This window comes from Rhinopithecus bieti, unplaced genomic scaffold (genome assembly GCF_001698545.2).
Source record: "Rhinopithecus bieti isolate Rb0 unplaced genomic scaffold, ASM169854v2 scaffold_6063, whole genome shotgun sequence".
NCBI lineage: Eukaryota > Metazoa > Chordata > Mammalia > Primates > Cercopithecidae > Rhinopithecus > Rhinopithecus bieti.
This window is the reverse complement of record NW_016805186.1, coordinates 2,837,672-2,850,143: the sequence shown is the minus strand read 5'-3', so window position 1 is coordinate 2,850,143 and position 12,472 is coordinate 2,837,672. Positions and strand designations below refer to the sequence as shown.

Here is a 12,472-nt window from a genome sequence, read left to right as displayed (position 1 = left end):
TCCCTCCCTCTCACCCTCCCTCCCTTTTTGCTCTCTCTCTTTGGGACAGGGTCTCGCCCTATCACCCAGGGGGAATTGCAGTGGTGTGATCACAGTTCACTGCAGCCTTGACCTCCTGAGATCAAGGGGATCCTCCAACCTCAGCCTCAGAGTAGCTAGGACTGCAGGTTCATGCCACCACACCCTGTATTTTATACTTTTTTTAGGGTCTTGCCACATTGTCCTAGCTGGTCTCAAACTCTTGGGCTCAAGCAATCCTCCTGCCCCAGCCTCCTAAAGTGCTGAGATTGTAGGTGTGAACCACCTCACTCAACCTCAATTTCTTGACTGTTTGCCAACTCTGGTAAGAAAAATGTTGTTTTAGTTTAGTTTTGGGTATCTCATCTCTTCTTCTCACGTCTCCTAGTGCTTGACAGGTAGGTGATAATCAGAAGATCCTCTACTGGTTATCTTTGTAGCTACAAATAATATACTACACTTGAATATTATTGTAATAAATAACATGCCTGAACCTCTAGTTCTCCTTCTAGAACTCTCTCCCTTTCTGAGACGAGGATACTGGCTCACCGGGGCTTGTTGCCACCTTCCTTCCACCTCCCTTCTGCTTCCCATCTTCTGTTGCTCACACTCTTGCCATTACATGGCCAAGATGCTGTCCTATGCCTTGGCCAAGTCTTCCGTGCTTTGTGTGGATGAGACTAGTTCTGAGAGGTAAAATCCAGTACCCAGACACTGCGCAATGACTCTGTTACTGTTGGTCACTGGGCAAAACCCCAGGGATGCCAAGGGGCTGTATTCAGCACTCTATGAAGTACCACCTCTTTGGTTGAGGCAGGGGCAGCTATTGGATTGACAGAGTATTCGAGAGCATCCTTTTCATTTCTCCTGCTTAAGAGGTTTAGGATATAACCTTTTTGAACCTTGCGTTCAACAATTGCACTTGAATAACTTAGCGCCATTTTAACTGTGAAACAAGAAACAAGTTGTTTTCTTTCTTTTGTTTTGTTTTGTTTTTTTTTTTTTGAATCTCGCTCTGTCACCCAGGCTGGACTGCTGCAGTGGTGTGATCTCGGCTCACTGCAACCTCCGCCTCCTGGGTTCAAGGGATTCTTCTGCCTCAGCCTCTTGAGTAGTTGCTGGGATTACAGGCATGCGCCACCACACATGGCTAATTTTTGTATTTTTAGTAGAGATGAGATTTCACCATGTTAGCCAGGCTGGTCTTGAACTCCTGACCTCAGGTGATCCACCCACCTTGGCCTCGAAAAGTGTTGGGATTACAGGCGTAAACCACTGCGCCTGGCTGAAACAAGTTGTTTCTTAATAGCTTTTTCTTCTGGATGCCCAGAACAAAGAACTGAACTACAAATGCACAGAATCATATGGCAGTCAAATGCCCCATTTTGATTGTTAATGTTAAAAAGATGTATTAATCGGCTGGGCGCAGTGACTCACGCCTGTAATCCCAGCACTTTGGGAGGCTGAGGCAGGTGGATCACGAGGTCAGGAGATTGAGACCATCCTGGCCAACACGGTGAAACCCTGTCTCTACTAAAACTACAAATTATTAGTGGGGCGAGGTGGCGGGCACCTGTAGTCCCAGCTACTGGGGAGGCTGAGGCAGGAGAATGGCGTGAACTCGGGAGGCGGAGCTTGCAGTGAGCCGAGATGGCGCCACTGCACTCCAGCCTGGGTGACAGAGCGAGACTCCATCTCAAAAAAAAAAAAAGTATTAATCAACACTGACAGTGCCATTTGAATGATTTTCTAAAAACACAGGACTAAAACACACCTTACAGTAATGGGGAGCTAAATGTGTCTGGGGTCAATAGCAAAATGAATGTTCATTTTGAAATACAGACTGGAAAACTTCCATTGCAACCTGACATTTTTTGATAACTGATAGAAAACAATCCTCATACATTACTTACAGCTTGAAGTCAGTCAGTCATATGGCACCAGCGACTTTTTCCAGGGAGCTTTTAAAATGACCAGCTGTCCCCGGCTGCGTCAGACTTGTCCAGCTTTAGCACTGAAAGTCTCACGTCCTAGGAAACCTCTCAGTCCTAGACAAAAGAAGATGATCGATGATTGTTCACTCTACATTTAATAATACTGATGAGAATCATATTTGTCCTGATTGTGGCCAGGTGCTATACGAAATGATTTAGTTAGTTTTTAAAAATTTAATCTTCAGCCGTCTATGGTGACACAAGCTTGTAATCCCAGCACTTTGGTAGGCCAAGGCAGGTGGATCACTTGAGCTCATGAGTTTGAGAACAGTTTTGGCAACACGGCAAAACCCTGTCTCTACTAAAAATACAAAAACTAGTCTGGTGTAGTGGCACATGCCTGCAGTCCCAGCCACTTGGGAGGCTGAGGTGGGAGGATCGCTTGAACCCAGGAGGTGGAGTCTGCAGTGATCCCTGATCACACCACTGCACTCCAGCCTGGGTGACACAGCGAGACACTATCTTAAAAAAAAAATTTAATCTTTTCAATAACCATACAAAGCCGGTATTACTATCTAATCGGTTTAGAGGTGGGGAAACTACAGCTTGACAAAGTGAAATAACTTCCCAGAGTTTATATAACTATCAAGTGGCTAAGATTCAAACCTAGGTTATCTGACTTCATACCTTCTCCTGTACCAAAACAAATTTCATTTCATTTTGTGTTAAGATTGTCAGATAAAATACAGGGTGCCCAGTTCAATTTGAATTTCACATAAGCAGCATTTATTTAGCATATGTCCCAAGTATTGCATTGGATATACTGATACTAAAGAATTATTGTTTATATGAGATTCAAATTTCATTGGATATCTTATGTTTTTATTTGCTAAGTCTTACAGCCCTAATTTGGAACAATCACTCTTTTCCAACAAAAAGACAATTTTAGGCCGGGCGCGGTGGCTCAAGCCTGTAATCCCAGCACTTTGGGAGGCCGAGGCGGGTGGATCACGAGGTCAGGAGATCGAGACCATCCTGGCTAACATGGTGAAACCCCATCTCTACTAAAAATACAAAAAACTAGCCGGGCGCGGTGGTGGTGCCTGTAGTCCCAGCTACTCGGGAGGCTGAGGCAGGAGAATGGTGTGAACCCGGGAGGTGGAGCTTGCAGTGAGCCGAGATCGCGCCACTGCACTCCAGCCTGGGCGACAGAGCGAGACTCCGTCTAAAAAAAAAAAAAAAAAGACAATTTTATTGATTTTTTTTATGACTGAATGTATTCAAGAACTGGTGAGATCTAGGAAAATTCAAGTTTTAAATGAAAGACAGTCAAATAAGTGAGAGCAAAATGCTTTCACAGGTTGCTTTATTTTATTTATTATTATTATTAATTTATTTATTTATTTTGAGATGGAGTCTCACTCTGTAGCTCAGGCTGGATCTCGGCTCACTGCAAGCTCCGCCTTCCCTGTTCAAGCCATTCTCCTGCCTCAGCCTCCCGAGTAGCTGGGACTACAGGTACCTGCCACCATGCCTGGCTAATTTTTTTGTATTTTTAGTAGAGATGGGGTTTCAACGTGTTGGGCAGGATGGTCTCGATCTCCTGACTTTGTGATCTGCCTGCCTCGGCCTCCCGAAGTGCTGGGATGACAGGCGTGAGCCCCCGCGCCCGGCCCCAGGTTGCTCTATTTGAGAAACCTGGCTGACCTAAAAAGCCTCTTTCTGGGATAGCCTCCTAGTTACATGTTTGAGCGTGAAAGCGAAATGGGAGTAGGCGACATTGACTTATCCATTCATTCACTAGGTCCTGAGTGCCAATTGTGTGCCAGGCACTAGTCCAGGTATTCTGGTACAAGGCAAACAAAGTCCTAGCCCTCATGGAGTTTCTGTTCTCTGGGGGAAAATGGACAATAAATAGATATACTAGCAAGTAACCTGGTTTCTGGTAATGGTAAAAGCTGTGAAAGAGAATAGAGCAGGGCAAGGGGACAAAGGGAAATTTGAGATGGGCATCATCAAGAAAGGCATTCAGTGAGGGGCATTCCTTCCATGTGTGGCTCTGGAAGGAAATCTTCCAGACAGAGAGACGGACAGCAAGTACAAAGACCCCAGGATGAACACGCGCTTGGCAAGTCCGGGAACGCAGCAGTGAAAGAGCAGAACATAACTCACTGCACTGTCGTTTAACGGGCCCTTTACCCATTTCTGCATGTGGGCGAGGATAATTTTAGAGTGCTGAGATAAAATGCAAAAACAGCCATCATGGAGTTTTTCAAACTAACTCTGGGATTAAAGGGGACGTGCGTAAACAACGATGTTTTGTTAAAGGTTTATAGGAGCATTGTGACCTGACAAGGACAAAGAAACTCCCAGCCTTCCTGGACCCTCGCTGGAACCCAAATGTCTGCAGTCATTGCTCACCTCTTGATCGCAAGCCCCTCCTCTTCCCTCTGCCCTCAACATGAAAAGGGCCTGAAATTTGGACTTAAGGTGGTTCTTCAGCATATTGGTCCTCCATCTTCTCGGCTTGCTGGCTCTCGGAAATAAAGTCGCCTTCCTTGCTCCAACTCCTTGTCTCCTTGTCTTTTTTTTTTTTTTTTTTTTTTTTAAACGGAGTCTCACTCTGTTGCCCAGGCTGGAATGCAGTAGCGCGATCTCGGCTCACTGGAACCTCTGCCTCCTGGGTTCCAGAGGTTCTCCTTCCTCAGCCTCCCGAGTAGCTGGGATTACACGTGCCCCACCACCATGCCCAGCCACTTTTTTTTTTTTTTTTTTTTGTATTTTTAGTAGAGACGAGGTTTCACCATGTTGGCCAGGCTGGTCTTGAACTCCTTACCTCAGGTGATCTGCCCGCCTTGGCCTCCCAAAGTGCTGGGATTACAGGCGTGAGCCATTGAAGGATTGAGAGAAGGGCAATAAATGACCAGATTTATGCTCCAAAGGCTCATTCTGGGTGCCAGAGAAATAGAGACCCTGTTGCAGAGGTGGAGGAAAGAGATGCTGGTGACCTTAATTAATACAAATGTTGTATTTGAGATCTATTTGGAAACATATTGCCTGGGTGGAGCCAAGGCAGACGTGACATTTAAATCACCACGGGTGATTCAAGTGCATCCTCAAGGTTAAGGAGCACCGCTGCCGGCCGGGCGCGGGGGCTCACGCCCGTAATCCCAGCACTTTGGGAGGCCGAGGCGGGCGGATCACGAGGTCAGGAGATCAAGATCATCGTGGCTAACACGGTGAAACCCCGTCTCTACTAAAAAAAAAATACAAAAAAATTAGCCGGGCATGGTGGTGGGCGCCTGTAGTCCCAGCTACTCGGGAGGCTGAGGCAGGAGAATGGTGTGAACCCGTGAGGTGGAGCTTGCAGTGAGCCAAGATCGCGCCCCTGCACTCCAGCCTGGGTGACAGAGTCAGACTCCATTTCAAAAAAAAAAAGCAGCACCGCTCCTTTAAATCATGGTCAGTGATTTAGACCAGTAATTCAGTTCCTCTCAACCCTGGTTGCACTTTGTAACCACCCAGGGGACTCAAAAAAAAATACTGGAGCTTTGATCCCACTCCCAGGCTGGGAGTGCAGCCTGGGTATTAGGATTTAAAGCATATCCTTGGGTGATTCTTCTTTGCAGCTAAGTTGAAAATTTCTCTCTAGAGAATAGTGGGAACCCTGTGTACGAGGTAGACAACAAGAACTGATTGGCAATGCTTTGCTTTAAAGCAAGTTCTATTAGAATCAAGTTCAGTGGGAGGTGACTGAAAGATGCTCATAATCATGTATGGTCCCAAACGTCTCTGGTGGGTCCCCGCTTCCCTCCCCTGCCGCCATGCTGTCAGAAGCAGAGCTGGTCATCCGTCTCTAACCTCCCCATACGGAAGCCGAGTCCCCAAAGCTGGCCACAGTCACAGTGGTGACCTGACTTTCAACTGTCATCTCCTCACCAATGTTTGCCCAGGCCGACTCTCTGTTCCAGGGGCATGAGAGTCTGGGAGACTGCAGGGCAAGGCAGGAGGCGTCCAGACAGCGGCTCTCTTTCGTTTTGTTCCCTTCCTGGGAAGGCATCTGGCAACCATTCTCCCCAGCTCTCAGGAACAGGCCTGAAATTCCCTTTCTATTGATGGGAAAATGCAGGCAAAAATCAAAGTAATAATCAGTGTCACTTAGTGAATTAGTGATGGAGACGGGAACAGAATCCAGACTTTCTAACTTGGAGATCCCCTGCTTTTAAGTCTAAATGGCTCTTTCATTCTAATCCAGCTGTGCCGCGCTAATAACGCTTTGACGAGATCCAGCTCTGTGTTTTGTAGAGTTAACATATTCGATATTTACCTCAGCTATTTGTTGTCTGTTTAATAAGTTTGGTTTGTCATCCCAGATGCACATTATTTAGCAGCGTATAATCACATACAATTGTTTACGCTATTTACTGTTTGCTTTCAAGTCTTGCCAAGAAGGTCTTGGTGTAAACTAGCTGTCTGCAGCAGCCACACTAAGTTAAGCCTTTAAAAGGGTCTAATTGGGCCTATATAAATAAACACAACGATATGGAAAATAACTCCACATACGTTTGCTACACTGCTGGCCGGCTGGCAAATATGCAGACCTTCTCTCTTGTGGAATAGATAGAACTAAATCTTACTCAGAAGGGTACAGAGAGCTATTTAAGTTTTAATTTAGAGTTCATCCAACGCTCTCTCCGTCTTACATGCGCGCGCACACACACACACACACGCACGCACACATGAGAAAAATCCTTTCAGTGGCAATAAATTTTAATCATGTAGTTAGTAAAGCTTTACTCTGGCTTTTATTCTTAGAGAAAATAGTCAGTGAAGCAAATCTCATATCTGCTCATTACAAGGCCCATGGGCAGGTCATGATTACTGAGGGACCACAGATGCTCTGGTTATGGTTTAAACTAATAAAGGAGACCAGCAAAAATTCAGCAACTAACCACTTAGGCACATGAAAAGAAGCAGAGCATAAGGGAGGCAGCATCTTTCCAAAAACATTCAGCACAATTCCTTGTTGTAAAAAAATTCAGTGGTAATGTCTTTCTGATGGAAGCTGCAGGAGCTCTGGGGCTGTCTTTGTGTATGAAAACAGTACAGTATGATGGAGGAGTTTTAGGATGGGCTGAGAATTATTACTGGGTAAAAGGTACATTTTACATTCATTTCATGAATAAAGATTAATTGAAGCCTCACTGTGCATCAGTCTCTGGACTAAGTGTCACAGGCCAGGGCACATGATGTACAAAGATAAGGAAGGCATCATCTTCAGTCTTTTTTTTTTTTTTTTTTTTTGAGATGGAGTCTCACTCTGTCGCCCAGGCTGGTGTGCAGTGGCGTGATCTTGGCTCACTGCAACCTCTGCCTCCCAGGTTCAAGCAATTCTCCTGCCTCAGCCTCCCGAGTAGCTGGGATGACAGGCATGTGACACCATGCCAGGCTAATATTTTTTTTGTGTGTGTGTTTTTAGTAGAGACAGGATTTCACCGTGTTAGCCAGGATGGTCTCAATCTCCTCACCTTGCGATCTGTCCACCTGGGCCTCCCAAAGTGCTGGGATTACAGGCGTGAGCCACGGCGTCCAGTCCATCTTCGCTCTTGAAGAATGAGTCATTTAGGATATTTTGTCTTCTTTTTTTTTTTTTGAGAGTCTCTCTGTCATCCAGGTTAGAGTGAGGTGGCGTGATCTCGGCTCACTGCAACCTCTACCACCCAGGTTCAAGCGATTTCCTGCATCAGCCTCCTAAGTAGCTGAGACTACAGCCGCCTGCCACCACTCCTGACTAATTTTTGTACTTTTAGTAGAAATGGGGTTTCACCACGTTGGCCACGCTGGTCTCGAACTCCTGACCTCAGCTGATCCACCTGCCTTGGCCTCCCAAAGCGCTGGGATTACAGGAGTGAGCCACCATGCCTGGCCATTTTGTCTTCTTTATGCTTTTGTTCATGCTGATGCCTCCAGTGAAATGCCCTTCACTGCTGACCTTGGGATACAGGCACACCCTTTCGAATGTTTTTCAATTGCTACTTCTACTTGGACCCTTATCTGTGGCTAATTTCTTCTGCTTTGAATTCCAGGTACTCAAATGTAAACCTGTTTGTTTCACAATGCCTTCAAGGCAAAGGGAAGATCCTGTGGATCTTTGTATCCTGTGCTTAACAAGATATAGTATATATTCAGTCAACATCTGTTGGATCCATAAATGAATGAATGAACAACATTAATAGCTCCTTGGAAAATGGCAAGCTGTTTTAATACTTTATTGAAGTGTTTGAATTTACCTTCTCTGAAGTGGTACCATGATGGCACTTAAACTGGTCCACATTGTTCAATACCGGAAAGTTTTGTGTTGGCTAGAATCCTGTGACATCATCATTTCTGTTTCATCTAGCAAGTTTTATTTATTCTTTTCTTTTCTTTTTTTTTTTTTGAGACGGAGTCTCGTTTTGTTTTCCAGACTAGAGTGCAATGGCGTGATCTCGGCTCACTGCAACCTCCACCTCCTGGGTTCAAGCGATTCTCCCGCCTCAGCCTCCCGAGTAGCTGGGATTACAGGCACGTGCCACCAGGTCGTTGCTTTTTGTATTTTTAGTAGAGACGGGGCTTCACCATGTTGACCAGGCTGGTCTGGAACCCCTGACCTCAGGTGAGTCACCCGCCTCAGCCTCCCAAAGTGCGGGGATTATAGACGTGAACCACCGCGACTGGCCTAGCAAGTTTTATTTAAATGCTTTTTTGGAATTATTGTTGATTTTGGAGTGTATGATGAAGGTATTATAGTTATGTTTTAAAGGGGAATCCTTGTATGTTAGAAATACATGCTGAAATATTTAGACACAAAATGAGATGATGTCTGAAATTCGCTTCAAGATAGCCAGAGAGAATTAAAGAGTATAGATGAAACAAGACTGGCCATAGATTGATTGTTGTTGAAGCTGGGTGATGAATATGTGGAGGTTCATTTAACTATTTCATCTACTTTTGCACATGTTTAAAATTTTCTATAACGATACTAAAAAAATGAGGAGAATCTGATGCAAGGGTCACAACTAAACGATAAACATAAAACTGCAGACCTAAGTTTCTCCCGTTCAGGAATGCACACAACACTGCACTTTTGGGATTAAGTAAAAGTAACAGAAATGCACGCTTGTTCCATTTCTGATTGCTCTATGGTTTAGCCCTTAAAAATTGTTCATTATCTTCCTAGGAGGCCAACATTCATTTTCCATGATTGCAACTTGACCACTTTCTACTACAAATGCACTTGCCATAACTGGTTATGGGAGGCATGGACGACTGGAGTGAACAAAGGAAAAAACGTACCTTGACACTGGGATCTCACTCAGAAATACCTTGAGATCAACACTGGGCCACCTTCGTCTAGGATGGGTAAATGAAAAATCTTCCACTTCTCATTCTCCATTATGTCCCATTCTAGCAATTTTCATGACTCCCACTATTTTTGGGGTAGGGTTGCTAGCAAAATTTAGGCTGCCAAGTTAAATTTGAATTTCAGAGAAGTAACAAATACTTTTTAAAGTATAAGTATCTCAAGTATTGCATGGGACATACTTATTTTTATTTGCTAAGTCTGGCAACCCTACTTGTGGGGCTATGTGACGTTTCTAATTCCAACAGTTTGTCAATTAATTAAAGGACCATTTTCTATACTTAGTTGATTGAATCATCTTGAAAAGCCTCATTTAGCTCTGTCCTTCACTAGACTATTGAACAAAAAAGGCTCAACTTTACTTAAAAAAAAAAAAAAAACTATGAAATTCTGATAAGAATACCTGTATTTCCAAATCTATTTTTTTTTATTTTAAGCAAAATAGCACATATATTGTTAAAATAAAATCAAACAATACTGAAAGGCTGACAATGAAACACAGCTGGCTTCTGCCACGCTCCCTCCTGATCCCCTAGGTCCACTCAGTACCTAGAGCCAAGGAGCCAGCAGAGGGCGCCCTCCTTGGAGTTCTCTTCCTATCACTCACAAGACATCTCTTGCTGCTAGGCCTCGGTTTCTCAATTTTTGGCATTACATATTGAGTTTCTTCTGACAGAAGAAGAAAGAAGATTTAGTCCTTTAACTATTCTCATTCTCCCTTTGGAGTTTTACTACTACTTTTAGTGAAATCAGTAACCAAGCACCCACATCGTTATGGCCATATGTGTACTCACTGCAGAGCCAGGCTGTGTAGGCTGGGTACATTTCCTTTCTGTAATGAAAAACTATAATTTTATATTGCCTCAGCATCCACTTGGAACATAAATGAGATTTTCTCAAACCAGAAGCAGGGCTTGGTCACCCTCGGCAGAGTTTCCAGTTCTCCACCTCCATCCATCTTGTTTTCGGTGGGGTGGTTGATTTGCTGTCTGCCTTACACAGCCGCCTGCTGCTGACCATCTTCCTTTACACAAATTAACTTCAAATGTATTATAGATGTAAATGTGATACCTAAAATTATAATGTTTCCAGAAAAAGGCATAGGAGAAAATTTTTGTCACCATGGGTTAAAGATTCCTTAGATACAACCCCAAAAGGATGAGTCATAAGAGAAAAAAATTGATAAACTGGACTTTACCAAAATTAAGAACTCATGCAGCCAAGCTCCTTGTTTGTTTTGAGACAGGGTCTTGCTTTATCATCCAAGCTGGAGTGCAGTGGTGCGATCAGGGTTCACTGTAGCCTCAACCTCCTGGGCTCAAGTGATCCTCCCACCTCAGCGTCTTGAGTAGCCAGGACTACAGGTGTGTGCCACCGCACTAGCTAATCTGTTTTTTATTTGTATAGATGGAGTCTCACTATGTTGCCCAGGCTGATCTCAAACTCCTAGGCTGAAGTGGTCCTCCCACTTTGGCCTCCCAAAGTGCTGGGATTACAGGCATAAGCTGCTGTGCCCAGCCAAACTAATGTTCTTTGAAAAATATTTTAGATTAATAAAAAGACAAGGCCAGGCACTCACACCTGTAATCCCAGCACTTTGGGAGACCAAGGTGGGTGGATCACGAGGTCAGGCGTTCAAGACCAGCATGGTGAAACCCCATCTCTATTAAAAATACAAAAAATTAGCTGGGCGTGGTGGCACTCACCTGTAATCCCAGCTACCTGGGAGGCTGAGGTGGGAGAATTGATTGAACCCGGGAGGCTGAGGTGGGAGAATTGATTGAACCCGGGAGGTGGAGGTTGCAGTGAGCTGAGATGGTGCCACTGCACTCCAGCCTGGGCGACAGAGCAAGACTCCATGTCGGGGGGAAAAAAAAAAGAAATAAAATAAAATACAACAATAAAAAGACAAATACTGGAGAGATATTTTCAAAGCATATATGTGATTAAAGACTTATATATAGAATCCTTAAAGAATTCTCAAAACTCAGTAATAAGAAAACAACTCAAAGAATATGGATGAAAGATTTCAACAAATACTTCACCAGAGTGGATTGCACATATACCATGCGTGCAATATGGATTGCACATATACCATGTGCACAAATAAGGCTTGAAAAGATGCTACATACCGTTTGTATTATGGACAGGCAAATTAAAATCACTGATGATATCACAACATGCTTATTAAAATGGCTGAAATGTAAAAGACTGGCCCTAGCAAATGCTAGTGAGGATGTGGAGGAATTAGAACTCTTACACACTGTTGCCGGGCATTTAAAAACGTCCGACCCCTTTGGAAAAGTCTGGCAGTTCCTTACAAAGTTAAACACATATCCAGCCATTCAACTCCAAGGTATTTACCAAAGAGAAATGAAAATATGTCCACACAAATATTTATGCATAAAAAGTTTTATTTCTAATAGCTAAAAACAGGAAAAAAACCAAATGTCCATCAATAGGTGAATAGACAAACAAATTATTGTATCTCCATACAATGGAATTCTACTTAGCAATGAAAAAGAACACACCATTGGTATATCCTACAACATGGACAAACCTCAGGATAATTATGCTGTCAAATAAGTAAGACCAAGAATAAATATATATTTCAGCATTCCATTTATATGAAATTCTAGAAAATTCACACTTAACCAACAGTGCCAGAAAATATCAGTGGTTTCCTAGGGAGTCGGAGGGGTGTGAGAAAGGGATTACCAAGGGACATAAAAAACTGTCTGAGGTGGTGATGGGACATCACAGGTGTATACAATATCAAAAAATATAAAATTTTACACTTCACATATTTTCAGTTTATTGCATGTTAGTTATATCTTGATAAAGCCGTTAAAAAATTAAGTACTGACTCATAAGCATGCTGTTATGTGGGTGAAGGAGAAAGGAAAATGGTTACTTTTCTCAGGCAGCTTCACAGTGGAAGACGGGTGGATTGTTTTTGTAACTATTAAAAGCATTATTGTATTGTCAAAAGAATAAAATATCAGAAAAAGTTCATGGAAAGAACAATGTAAATTGAGAAATGTTAGTCTCTAATTTATATGGTTTACAATTAAAAAAAAAAAAACCCTGCATTTTTTTTTTTTTTTTTTTTTTTTTT

General features: G+C 43.3%; 1 long non-coding RNA gene across 1 annotated transcript in view; it reads right to left on the bottom strand.

The window, feature by feature from the left end:
* LOC108529296 (uncharacterized) overlaps positions 1-12,472 on the bottom strand; it is a 27,789-nt gene that overhangs the window by 1,590 nt on the left and 13,727 nt on the right. The window contains exon 3 of the long non-coding RNA XR_001885481.1: positions 1,932-2,066. This is a non-coding gene — a long non-coding RNA (uncharacterized LOC108529296). The remainder of the gene's footprint in view (positions 1-1,931; positions 2,067-12,472) is intronic.